This window comes from Oncorhynchus clarkii, chromosome 20 (genome assembly GCF_045791955.1).
Source record: "Oncorhynchus clarkii lewisi isolate Uvic-CL-2024 chromosome 20, UVic_Ocla_1.0, whole genome shotgun sequence".
NCBI lineage: Eukaryota > Metazoa > Chordata > Actinopteri > Salmoniformes > Salmonidae > Oncorhynchus > Oncorhynchus clarkii.
Genome location: NC_092166.1, coordinates 24763814 through 24778086, shown reverse-complemented (window position 1 = coordinate 24778086; position 14273 = coordinate 24763814).

Genomic DNA, 14273 nt, shown 5'->3' with positions numbered 1-14273 from the left:
ACTGTTGATAGGAATTATGGAAATAGGAGACATATTTGGGTCAACACGGAGCAGGATGATACTACAATGCCAAACAGGTGGCTCAGTGTGGCATGGCTCCCGAGTGGCGTTAAGGGGTCTAAGGCACTGCGTCGCAGTGCTAGAGGCATCACTACAGACCCTGGTTCGATCCCGGGCTGTATCACAACTGGCCATGATCGGGAACCCCATAGGGCGGCGCACAATTGGCCCAGCGTTGTCCTGGTTAGGGTTTGGCCGGGGTAGGCTGTCAATGTAAATAAGAATGTGTTCTTAACTGACTTGCCTAGTTAAATAAAAATAAAAAAAGTTTTTTTAAATGGCCTGGTGCTGTACATCATTGTCATCATTACACAGAAAGGGCCGCACAACTACACTGTAGTAAAGAGGTACAGAAAACTATAGTGGTAGAGAACCTACAATATTTGAGCCCAAGTTTGTTATTCAGCCTTCACAAATGCTCTTCCCAGACAGAAATAGATGGGCTTTGGGCATTCCCTTAGCCAACTACCTCAACTCTATATTTTTATACAACGACTGACTGTTTCCTTGTTGAGATTCAATTGGCACATGCACATTTTTGCTGAGTTGCCATCTTCGAGCAACAGCAATAAGGAAACAGTCGATGGTTATACTTGATTAAAAATTATGATTGTTTTATAAAAAACAATACATTTCAGCAAACAAAAAGGCACACAACAACAGAGGACAAACATAGGTACACGGTAAGGGTTTAAGGAGTCCAATGTTAATTTCAAAACTCTAGTCTGCGCTCAACTCCATGGAGGAGTAGAGTGACGTACTTGGCAAGGCTGAGGATGGTGACTTGTTTCCAAAACACTTGATTGTGTTGCCATTATTGCGACTGCTACTTGCACTATACAAAACAATTATCTTACCCTCTGACTGGATGGCTAAATGCACAGTGAGTCTGTATTGAAAAGACCCAACGTGCTCTCATTTTGTTTTTCTCCAACTCTCCAATTATCTATCAGAGTCATTCCAAAGCTGGCAAAGAGGGAATTTAATTTAACATACAAATGCTCATTGAGTAATCTAGTTTTTTTGGGGGGGCAGCGCTGAAGTATCAGATTGAAAAAGGGTCATGCTTGGTTGAGTGGAGGATCATGTTATTTTGTTTTGGGTTGTTGCTTGGGGGGCTATGAACTTTCAATGAGCAATGTCAAATTCCTTGTGTGCAAGAACCAAGAGAGCTCTCTTTATAAGAACCATATGCTCCTCTGATGTTTCAGGAGAAAAGCAAAACTGACCTCATAACACACAATACAATGTCCCTCTTTCTGTTATGGTCTATAGTACACTAACTTCCTCTGTTGCAATTTTCTCCTTTGTCCCTGTACCTTCCCAAGACCAGCGACAAAAACACACCCAAACACACTCACAGGTTCTTTCTCCTCGAACAAAGCCTCAAAATTACCTTGATCAGTTTTCCTTCACTGTTCCCTTGAAATGACTTTTTTTCTCCTTTAGTTCCCTATTCTCAATGTTCCAGTCTCTTTTGTGCAATCACCTCCCTTGCTAAAGAAAAATAAAGAGCAACTGACTGAGGTAAAGACTCACAGGTACTCTCAACCAGACACACACTCATCTCACACACACACACTCATCTCTCACACACACACTCATCTCTCACACACACACTCATCTCTCACACACACACTCATCTCTCACACACACACTCATCTCTCACACACACACACACACACACACACACACACACACACACACACACACAGAGTCCCAGGTTGCCCACTACACCGTGGGAACTGCATTGGTCAAAAGTAGCTACAAAGAAGCTGCGAGAAGGGACTTCAATATAAACCATTAATTGTCCTTCCTAGCAGACCCAATTCAGACAGTTGGCACACAGTAGTCTTTTCCGTGTAACTTCACCCAGGTCACCCGAACTGAGCAGGACTGGGAGCCTCCAGGTCCCTGAGAGGATAGATGCCTCAAAAACACCATTATTCAGGATACCCAGCTCCAGGCACACAATGGTAAAAACATCTTAATTAAACCCTAATACAATGACAACAACAGGTGCTTTATGTACCCGGAGATTTGAGTGGACAACACTTGAACGTGAGTCATGGTGGTGACCCACAACAGGCAGTACAGCGCAGTACAGTGAGTCTGGCTCTGGTGACTTCTGCCTACCCGTGGATCAGATTAACCTTCCCATCATCCGGTTCTGTTTGTCCTCTCCTTGCATATTGCTTTTAAAAGTCAGTCTTTTAAAAGTCAGTCTTCTTGATCACACACTTCAATTGGCAACACTCAGAACTAACTGGATGAAAGATGATTTTGAACCTGCACCTTTTAATCCTGGTGAGCCTTGATGACAGTTGAGTCACAAACAGATGTTGTATTTTGGCAGGGTCAGGGAATCCCAGAGGGCTACTGTAAATCTTTAACTACTATGGCTTGTAAATACAGTTGGACTCCACATGCTCACCCTCAACCTGTTCTGTTCCACTCAACAGTTATTCATTTAATTGAAAGACGTGGGACAAAACACTGCAGATCAGAGGTGAGTTTCCTGAAAGCTTCGTAGCACTAAGTTCATATTTCTTCCAATGCCTACAATGTAGTGTAGTACACGATCTGAGTATTATGAAGCTTTCCAGAATCCCACCCCTGTTTGATATTGATCTCAGTCTTCATGACTCAAACCTGCCTGTCAGTGCCTGACTATGCAATGGGCCTCACAAGACATTGAAATTGACATGAAAGAATGTAGCTATGCTGCAACTGCCGTTTAGTAGAGCAGTTGTGTACAACCAGGTTGTTTTGCACTGGGTCAAGGAGAGGCTAGGGTTAACTTGTTTAAAAAGTCTGGTAAAGTAGTGATAAGGGTATGGGAAACCCAGTCAATGCCTCTAGGGGAATGGATAAGGACTATACCCTGAGAGGAAAACACAGAAATATTGTCAGATGGATAGAGCACAAGTAGTTATAGTGCTGGTAGTAGTAGTATTAGTAGTAATGATTGTTGTAGAAATAACAATGTATTAGTTCTAACAGCAAAATAAACTTTTACATCTGCTCATGCCACGCCCTCTATTGCTCACCCTGTGTCTCCTTGACCTGCTGCCACTCCCCAAGTGCTCGCTCGCTCCCTCTGTGTCTGTGTCTGTGTGTGTGTGTGTGTGTGTGTGTGTGCTGGAGTCAGAGCAGATCCCCACCAGTTGCAACTTGTTCCATTATCAAGACCTCTACAAATGCTCAGCCCTGCCTCTTCCACACTGCCAGATTGTATCCTCTGCTCAGTCAGTCTGTGTTTTAGCCATTGGCTCACGCATAGATTCTGTTTTCATGTTGTGCCCGTTTTTCCTTGCCTGACGCTGTTTTCTCTCCGCTACAGTTCCGTCCGCTCTGACTCTGGTCCCGGTCTCCAGTACCACGTCTCGTCAGTCCTGCCACCCTGCTCAGAACCCCCACTCCACTTCTTCCTTGGATTCCGCTCCGGACCTGCTTACCCAGCCCCAACTCCCCTCGCTCCAGCCTCAGCCTCATAACCTGGCTTCCTGCAACCCACCCAAGCTTCCCCTGGCCTCCACCCCATCTTTCCAACAAATACCTTGTATACCTTATCACAATCTCCTCATCGGAGTCTGCTCTTGGGTTCACCTGCTAACAAGAAACAATGCTAAGTAGTAGTTGTGGAAAGAGTACAGTAAACTGATTAAACTCATTTAGATTTGGTGCAGGATCTTTTCTATGAAGTACAGTACCGAGCACAACACCAGACTTCCACCCGCATCAAGTCCCTTCAACCCTCACTGTGCTGTATAAACTGTCATGGTAATCTCACATGGAGAACCTGGAGTGGATTAACGTATATTCAAACAGAGAGATGCTCTGTGCATGTTGACCGTAATACCATGTCTGTGATCTGCCGCATGGAGAGTGAGGCATCGAGAGAGGGGGGCGTCACTAAATGGCCAATGCCATCACGGGCGAAGGTCTCAAACCGAATGAGACACCATGAAATGCCACTCGGAAGCCCATTGTGTGGCCACTGATAATGAGGATTTCCATCCATGTGTGCTGTGAATCTGTTATATAAGAGGGTCTTGTTTATTCATAGTGTTTTCAGTTTGTGCAAAATCCCCCTTTGGATTTCAATGGCTTCATTATTGGGGCCCGGTTAAAGCCTCTTTCAAACTTCAAAACATAAGAAGTCTTCCCTCCCTCGCCTGGTCAGGCACACTAACACTGGCCTGGTGGCCTGAAATTAAATTACACTGACTGTACGTGCTTCAATGTATTTTTCTGCTGGAGTATATGGTACAATGTGAGAATGTATGTTGTGTGTGTTCGTGTGTTAGTGTGAGTGTGCGTATTTATATGCCGTACGTGTGGGCTGTCGCAGGCAGCAATCTGCACACTTTTGATGAGCATTCTGGAAAACACCTTAGATCAGCTGTGTTCCTGGGGCTTTATCCATAAGGGCTTCAGTCGTGCGGAGTTACTCACACCTACCCTATAACACCACAGGACACTGATGTAACATGGGCACGGCTGAGGACTCATAACTGTTCAGTGTTCCTGTTCACAGATCCCAAGGTATCCGGTATGTTCTGCACACAAGCTCACTCAGGTGTTAGCAAGCCTGTAATTGCCACAGCACCACAAAGGAGAGGAGGGGCACATAGCTGGGGCTTTGTTTCTGGGATGTGCTGTACTGTGTAAAGCCTCACTAAGAGCTGTTTCCTTTTGGGTGGAATGGTGCACCAGACCCTGAATGCACCAGGTACAGCAAGAGCTATAGACCGAGGCAGAGGCTCATGGGCTGGAGGAACAGAATATTATGTGACTGGAAGGTTGTTGGAGGTCTTTGAAGGGGTAATAACTGTGTAATGATGGCCAACTTAACTCCTAGATAGAGAATGGTACCCAGAGAGAGTGGTCTCTTCATAACAGTTATAAGCACAGTGCCACACCACCAGTGAGGTTCAGAGTCAGGCAATTTGGTTCAGCGAAGTCAGTTCCTTCTATAGATGTAGATGAAAGCCACCACAGGATTAACAGAGTGGCCAGCTCTGAGGTTTTACCTTTTTTTTGGCAACAGCTAGGCTTCCTGGGTTTCTGACACATAATGAAATAGTTTACAGACAAAAAATACTTTACAATTGACATATGTTTAAAAACATTAACATAGACATTACAGACTTACACGCATACATACATTACTACATATACAGTATGTAATGACTTTGGTTTGATTGATTGTCTTTTAACACCACCAATTCTGTCTTTTTGACCTATTACTTAATGACTTGCAACATATTCAGGTCTACTACACATCTGAGGATGCAGAACTTAATGCAAAACAAAAACAGTGGAATTGTGATGATCAAGGTAAATTCTATCAATTTTGATGGCTTGACAGAAAAGGAATACACTATAGGCCAATCATCATCTGTCTCTCTTTAAGAGAACATAGTATGAAATGTCATGTAAGGGTTAAGTACTTCATGACCTTTGGAGCATAACTTTAAAAAAATAAGAACAAGCAATCCTTTGTCTATAGTGTCAATGGAAGTCTCTCTTTATGGCATCTGGATTATGCTGACATCACTATCACGCTGGTAGTGTCAGAAGGCTAGCCGTATGTCAATCACAGGGTTGAGTGAGATTGACACTGGGCACGACCTTCCTGCAAAGCATCTATCAGCCCTTTGATCTCTACAGAGGAGAGGAACACTGAGAGGCACACTGACAGGAGGTTATGTAAAACTGTCTTGGCACAAAGTGCTACTCCAAGTAAAAGACCTGCTACTCCAATAACATAACTTGTGAGTATTTAAATAAGGTAGGTATACTGAAATATTCAGACTACAAATAATTTTATGGAGGATGAATTGTTTACACTGCATGATAAAATCAACCACATGCATAACATGGGAAACTAAAGACATGCACAAGAGAGGGCCAAATCATATATAATGTGAATATGTCTACTACCTATTTTACTCAAAGAAACACACTCACACGGGGGATGAGAGTGCTTGTATCCAAACTGGTCGAATATAGTCCAGACTGATACTGTATACCTCTTTATTACCAGCCGTTTTGCAACACCCTCCTCTCACGCAGAGCTCAGTTAGATAACGGAATTTATTTAGTCTTTGACACAGTTGACCACCACGCACTCTGGCGCATACTCTAGAAATACAGCTGTCCTGACAAGTTCATGAGAATACTGAGGCTGCTGCATGGTGGCATGTGTACCACAGTGCTCAGCAACAGAGGCTCCGACTCAGAACCCTTCACTGTGGAGAGAGGGGTCAAAGAGGGCTGCATCATCGCGTCCGCCCTGTTCGCCGAGTTCATCCCTGGCATCCTCCACCTCAAGACTCAAGTCCTTTACCAACCACCACCCAACAAGCCTGCTACTCCTCCCATAATGCAAGTTGACAATAACACCCTTGAAAATGTGGATCTTTTCCTATACCTCGGTAGCCTTCTCTCTTCCAAAGCCGACATTGACTCAGAGATAAACCACCACCTCAACTTGTGTCAGTGGAGCTAACGCAAGACTGAGGAAAAATAGTTTCCCCACACTGCTATATGGAGCCGAAACATGGACCACCTACAGTAGGCACCTGAAAGCACTGGAATAACACAACCAAAGACCCTTACGAAAAATCCTGAGTATCAGTTTGAAGGACAGGCATACCAAAACCAGCAAGCTGGAGGAGCCCAACATAAACAGCATAACCACTACTATAATACAATACAAAATCGGATAAACAGCTCACCCACTTGGCACACACTGGTTGAATCATGAAATTATGTTGAATCAATGTGGAATAGATGTTGAATTGACGTCTGAGCCCAAGTCACGCCTCCCGAAACAGATAATGTACTCCCAGTTGAAGGAAGGTCAGCGAACCACTAGCGGGAAAAATAAACGCTACAAAGACAACATTAAAACAGTCTTTAAAAAAAATCCCCTACAACAACTGGGAGGACACTGCACTAAACAGACACAACTAGAGAAAACACATTCAAGAGGGAGCGGCACTACCCATAAAAGATCTCCACTTTGCCGCAGAGGACAAGTGGCAGCTACGCAAGGAGAGACTCAACACCAGGAAGGCCTAACCACCAACCACAACCACTACTCATCCCTGCCCACACTACACCAAAATGAGTGCATGCATCCTCCAAAGATGGAGAGGGACAGTTCATGGCTTGATCAGAGAAAGGTGGTCAGGAAGATGGTTAATGAAGAGTCTGGTGACGATCATGTAGAGGGCTACTCTGGGAACCAGCCTGAGTTGTGTAGCTACTGGACTTCTCCTCCTTCACAATGCATGGCACCCACTTGAGTGATGCCTCAGCAGCTCTGGGAACCACAAAGCTCACCACACACAGTTCAGACTAGTAGCCAGTTGTCTTCACTACGAGCCCTCTGCCTCAGCACTGCATACCTCTACTACATCTCCCATTCCTCTCAAGCTTCAGATTGGTTTTCAATGGATGTTTTCAAAAGATCAGGACCGGTTGTATTAAACATTGTAAGTTAATTTTCCCCCTTAAAGTTTCCTTAACTTTAAGTAAGATGCATTTCCCCCTTAAATTAAGTGGAAAAAGTTAAGAGACCTCATGGGCACCTTTAAGGGCTTCATTCAGTATGGATATTAATGTTAACAGCATTTGTGGAGGTGAATGTTGCTTTCCTCTGCCATGGTTTCAAAAGTAAAGCATTCAACAACTAGATAGCTTGCTAGCTACTTCGCTAAATAAGGGAAGGTGCACATTCACAATCCATGGCTACAAAGCTAGATGGCTAGCTAGCTAGCTACCTACCTACTCTGTAAATTAGCTTGAAATGCTAGAAAGTAATAAAATCAAGTTGAGAAAGAACTATAATAAACCTGTTTTATTATCTTCTGAATCAATTTGTTTCTCCTGTCTTAAATGTGGAGGGTCTATTTTGCGATCTTCCAAAATAAATGTGATCTCTTTGACAAGATGTTCAGTCAGTGAATCAGGTCATCTCCATGGTAACCAGACACTCTTTCTGCCATCTAACTACTGTAAAACCCTTAAATTATGCCCTTAGCTGAATAAATGTTTGAGGGGTTCTATGCAACACCCTTAATTCCCTTAGGTAAGGGGAAACTATTCCTTAAGGGGAACGCTTAAACTGTTTTATGCAACCGGGCCCAGGAACCAGCAGCCAGGTGAAACAAAAAAGCTGGTACAGTGTCCAGATGCATCACCAAACAAAAACAATTAGCCAGATGGCTAGCTAGCCATGCCATAAATATATGCAATGAAACTCAATGTTATCAACCAAAAAAAACAGCAGATCATTATTTTTTTTAAACAAGCTACCCGGAACATATCTCCGTCCACGTGATAAAAACAATTATTTTAAGATGGTGCCGACGGAGATGGCATGATCGCGACTAGCTCTCAGGAAACGTTGCAGTATTTTGTTTTTTTAAGTACTGTTTTTTACATTATTAGCTCAGGAAATGTTTGTCATTACATACAGCTGGGAATAACTATTGGATCTTGGAGAGGCGGTAACTCACCAGCATTACGACCAGGGATACGACTTCCCTGGAGAAGATCCTTTGTTCACTCTCCCAAGAGCAATTTAACTTACTCCATAGGCCAACCCAAAACATCACCGACGGAGGAGAGGCACTCGAGGCGGCCTGCTGGTTCAACTTAGGAGGCGCGCACGCCACCCACGGCTTATATTACTCGCTAATGTTCTGTCTTTGGATAACAAAGGTGATGAGCTTAGAGCAAGGATTTCTGTCCAGAGAGACATCGGGGCCTGTAACATATTTTGTTTCACGGAAACATGGCTCTCTCGGGATACTCTGTCAGAGTCGGTAAAGCCAGCAGGATTCTCAGTACATCGCGCAGACAGGAAAAAATATCTCTCTGGGAAGCAGAAGGGCGGTTTCATTATTAACGACTCATGGTGTAATTCTAGGAACATACAGGAACTCAAGTCCTTCTGTTCACCCGACCTATAATACCTCATAATGAAATGCAGACCATATTATCTCCCAAGAGAATTCTCCTCCGTCAATTCTCCTCCGTCATCGCCACGGCCCTCAAAGAACTTCCCTGGATTTTATGCAAACTGGAAACCACATATCCTGAGGCTGCATTTATTATAGCTGGGGATTTTATCAAAGCAAATTTGGGGACTAGGCTGCCGAAGTTCTTTCAACATATCGACTGAACCACTCGCGCTACTAAGACTCGACCATTGCTATTCAAACTTCCGGAATGCTTACAAGGCCCTCCCGCCCTACTTTCAGAAAATCTGGCCACGACGCCATCTTCCTCCTCCCGTTCTATAGGCAGAAACTCAAACAGAAAGTGCCCGTGGTTCATACTATTGTTTCTAGTGGGGAAGTGCCCATGCTTTGTCCAGGATGTACCTAGCAAGGACCCAGCACCTCTCCTCCGGGCCATAACCCTTCACGTCAGCCAGTTATTGGGCTGTGAGACAGGGGTTTAATTCTAGATACATGGAAAGTGGGATGTATACAGAGAGTGCGGGGCAACAGAAGGTAAACAGCAAAGGGGCTAAGGACCTTAGAAATGGAGAAGGGGCAGATAAAACAGGGAGAAAGTTTGCGGGACTACACCTGGAGGGGCAGATCCCAAGTGGACAGCCATACTCTCTGCCCATGATGATAGCGGGGAGCAGGGGTCTGGTGGCGGTCCATCTGTCACCGATACCTGGAGGTGGACCGGGCTCTCTTCCAGACACGGTGAAAACAGCGGACGAACATCTGGGCCGAGGGTATGCTGACCTCTTCCTCCTGCTCAGGGAAGAGTGATAACCCATGGAACACTCAAACGACGAGAGACCAGTGGCTGAGCAGGGAAGGGTGTTGCGGGCGTATTCCACCCACACGAGTTGTTGGCTCCAGATGATGGGGTTAGTGGTGACGATGCAACGAAGAGTCATCTCTAGGGCCTGATTGGCTCACACCGACTGGTAGTTAGATTGGGGTTGAAAACCGGAGGACAGGCTAGCCGATGCCACAATGAGGGTGTAGAAAGCCTTCCAAAACCGGGGACAAGAACTGAGGTCCGCGGTTGGAGACCATGTCGCCGGAAGTCCATGGATCTGGAAGTCGTGCTGCACCATGAGCTGGGCTGTCTCCTTGGCTGAGGTTAACTTGGAAAGGGGGATGATATGGGCAGTTTTGGAAAATCTATCCACCTCCATGAGCATAGTGGTGTTGAATTCTGATGGAGGGAGACCCATGACAAAGTTCAGGGATATATGGGACCAGGGGCAGTGAGGAATGTGAAGAGGTTGAAGGAGTCCAGCCGGAGCTTGTCGCAGAGTTTTATTCTGGGCGCACACGGTGCAGGGGGCGACGAACGTGGAGACGTCAGGAACCAGGGTGGGCCACCAAAAACATTGTCGTACAAAGGCCAGGGTCCGACGGGAGCCAGGTTGGCAGACCAGTCGAGATGAATGAGCCCATTCCAGAACCGGGGAACAGGCAGAGTCATCAAATCAAATTTATTTATATAGCCCTTCGTACATCAGCTGATGACTATGCTCTCTCTAATTCTCTCTTTCTTTCTCTCTCTCAGAGGACCTGAGCCCTAGGACCATGCCTCAGGACTACCTGGCATGATGACTCCTTGCTGTCCCCAGTCCACCTGGCCGTGCTGCTGCTCCAGTTTCAACTGTTCTGCCTGTGGCTATGGAATCCTGACCTGTTCACCGGACATGCTACCTTTCCCAGACCTATTATTTGACCATGCTGGTCATTTATGAACATTTGAACATCTTGGCCATGTTCTGTTATAATCTCCACCCGGCACAGCCAGAAGAGGACAGGCCACCCCTCATAGCCTGGTTCCTCTCCAGGTTTCTTTCTAGGTTTTGGCCTTTCTAGTTTTTCCTAGCCGCCGTGCTTCTACATCTGCATTGCTTGCTGTTTGGGGTTTTAGGCTGGGTTTCTGTACTTTGAGATATCAGCTGATGTACGAAGGGCTATATAAATACATTTGATTTGATTTGAGCACTGGGACAGGACAGACCCCACTCCGTCATCTGAGGCGTCGACCTCCACCACGAACTGCCGGGACGGATCCGGATTGTTTCGGATGGGGGCGATAGTGAACTGGTGCTCGAGGTCCAAGAACGCCCGGTCTACAGCTGGAGACCACGTGAACGGGACCTTGGGAGAGGTGAGTGCTGAAAGGGGGGAAGCCAGGGTGCCTTAACCCCAGATGAACCGGTGGTAGATATTGGCTGACCCCAGGAAGCGTTGCAGATGTACTGTGGAGGTGGGTTGCGGCCAATCCACCACCGCTCTCACCTTTCCAGGATCCATCTGTATGTTGCCTGCAGCTATGATGTATCCAAGGAAGGAGATAAGCACATTCCATCGCTGCACTTTCTACGCTTTTATGAACAGCTGGTTCTCCAGAAGACGCGGAGAGACTTGTCAGTTCTTGAGCCAAGCGTAAAAATGAGGATGTCATAGGAGGTAGACCAGGGTTTCCCAAACTTGGTCCTGGTTCTCCCCTGGGAGCAAGTTTAGTTTTATTGTCCCAGCACTACACAGCTGATTCAAATAACCAAAGCTTTATGATGAGTTGGTTATTGAATCAAATCTGTAGTGCTAGGGCAAAAAAACAAAACAGGCCCCCCTCTGGGTGCACAAGACCAACTTTGGGGAAACCCTGAGGTAGACGAACACGAACCGGTTCAACATGTTACAGAGAACGTCGTCCAGGGCCTGGAACACTGCAGGAGCATTGGTCAGTGTGAATGGCATCACCAGGTATTTGTAGTGCCCGCTAGACATGTTAAAGGCGGTCTTCCACTCATCCCCTTGCCGTATCCGTACCAGATGGTACCAGAGCCCCTGGAGAGGCTCAAAAGCCAAGGGGATGAGTGGAAGCGGTTAACGGTTTTTAACCGTGGTGTCATTCAGGCCATGGTAATCGATACATGGGTGCAGGGTTTTCTTCTTCTCCACAAAGAATAAACCTGCACCTGCGGGGGGAGGCAGAAGGACGGATACCGTCTGCAGCCAGGGAGTCCTCAATGTACGTCTTCATCTCCTTGGTCTCTGGACCCAACAGGGAATAAATCTGGTCCAGAGGCGGTGTAGAACCTGGGAGAAGGTCGATGGCGCATTCATAGGGCGGATACGGAGGAAACGAGGTGGCACGGGCCTTGCTGAATACCTCCCGGAGGTCCTGGTATTCCGCAGGAGCGGTGGAGATGTTCAGGGCTTTTCCCAAGCCCGCAAGAAGACATCCCAGGGCAGGCATTGAGCATGGCAGAACGGGTTCCATCCCTTGATCGAACCCACAGTCCAGTCAACAAGGGGATTGTGTCTCTGGAACCATGAAAACCCCAACACAACAGGTACCAGAGGGGATTCGATAAGTAGAACCTGAATCGACTCGCGGTGGTTGCCTGACAATCACAAGTTGTGGGTGACTCTGCCAATCGAACGCCTATCCAGCACTGATGTGGAGAGGGGTTGGGTGGGGATTCCCAGCTCAGACAACAGGGTAGCGTCCATAAAACTCGTCGGCCCCAGAGTCAATGAGTACCCGGACAGATTTGGACCGGTCACCCCACAGCAGGATGGAGAGGGGTACGAGTAAGAGGAGACTGGACATTCTCCATAATGCCCACCAGTGTACTCATACCTCCTGATGAGCCGGGTATTTTAACAGGACAGGTAGAAATGTAATGACCTGTAGTCCCACAATTCAGACAGCTCTTGGTGTTCAGTCGGTGGAACCATTCGGCAGGAGACAATCTAGTTCTTCCAAGTTGCATAGGCTCCAGAGGAGGCAATTCGGCAGACCTCTGTGATTCCTGGGGAAACTCGGTAACCTCTGATTGTCTCTGCAAGTTAGACGCCGAGGACTTTCCAGGACTCCTCGGAGGTGAGGTGTCATCCATGGACAAGCGAGGGGTAGTGGGAACAGACCTCCGCTCCCTCCTACATTCCCGTAGTCGCCCATCCATCCGGATGGTCAAGGCGTTGAGAGAGTCGAGCTTGATGGGCAGCGAGCTCGTCTTTCACCTCCTCCAATAACCCGTGAAGGAATGTGTCGAACAGTGCTTCCGGGTTCCAGGCACTCTTGGCGGCCAACTTGTGGAAATTGACTGCATAGTCTGCCACAATACGGTAGTCTTGGCGTAGTCAGCGTAGCTTCCGAGCAGCCTCTCTCTCAGACAACGGAGAATCAAACACTTTCTTCACCTCCGCCATGAACTCCTCTAGACTGAAACACACGGTGGCTTGTTGCTCCCACACCGCCATGCCTGACTGTCCCTGAATCTCCAGCGAAGTGTTCTGGAAGTGGTAAGCAGGGTTCCCGGGAAGCCGGGTTGGGCTGGGTGGGATGCACTTCTGACATCTGGGATACTGAGAGGCTGAGAGGTTACTGTAGTGGCTGACTGTCTAATAGACAATCCGCTGACTTGCTCCAGCAATGTATGGAAAGTATGGTCATGGCGTTCCGCCAAGGTCTGGAAACATCCCATAAGGTTGTGAAGGAACTCCTTGCGTCTTCCAATGGTGGCTCCGTGGGAGGAGACAGTGTCGCAGAGCTGGTTCAAGTCCGCTAGGTCAGTCATGACCAGTTCGTACTATCAGGACTCAGGATAAAACCCAGATGCAGACAAAACAGGGGGTAGGCAAACGACAGGTCAAGGGCAGGTTAGTAATCCAGGGCAGTGACAGTGTATAGAGTGTGTGTGTGTGTGTATATATATATGTGTGCGTGCATATGTGTGTGCGTCAGTGTGTGTGTGTCAGACATGCCCTAAACAAATATGGTGACACACATATCAATGGAACAGGATGGAACACTGGCACCTAATTATAACTAAACAGGTTCGTACACTACGTCAAGCTATGGCAAAAACAGTCAGGAGTGCCAACTGCCTAGTAGTGTAAATAACAGCGAAACATGTTCTGTGTAGTTTCAGATACAAGAAGAGGCTTGGTCAATCATATTACTGGACATTGACACAATGTTCCGGTGTGGGCTGCTGTGTCACAAAAGAGTTACAGCTCTGTCCTTTACCTTATCTGTCTATAACGTATTCTAATATAATCTAATTCTAATAAAGTTGTGCTCTCTGACAGCTGACAGATTCATGCTACAGAACTAAACTGTCTCTGACCAGACATGACAAAGGCTGGTCACATAACTGCTCCTTTGGCTGTGTGGTCTCTATT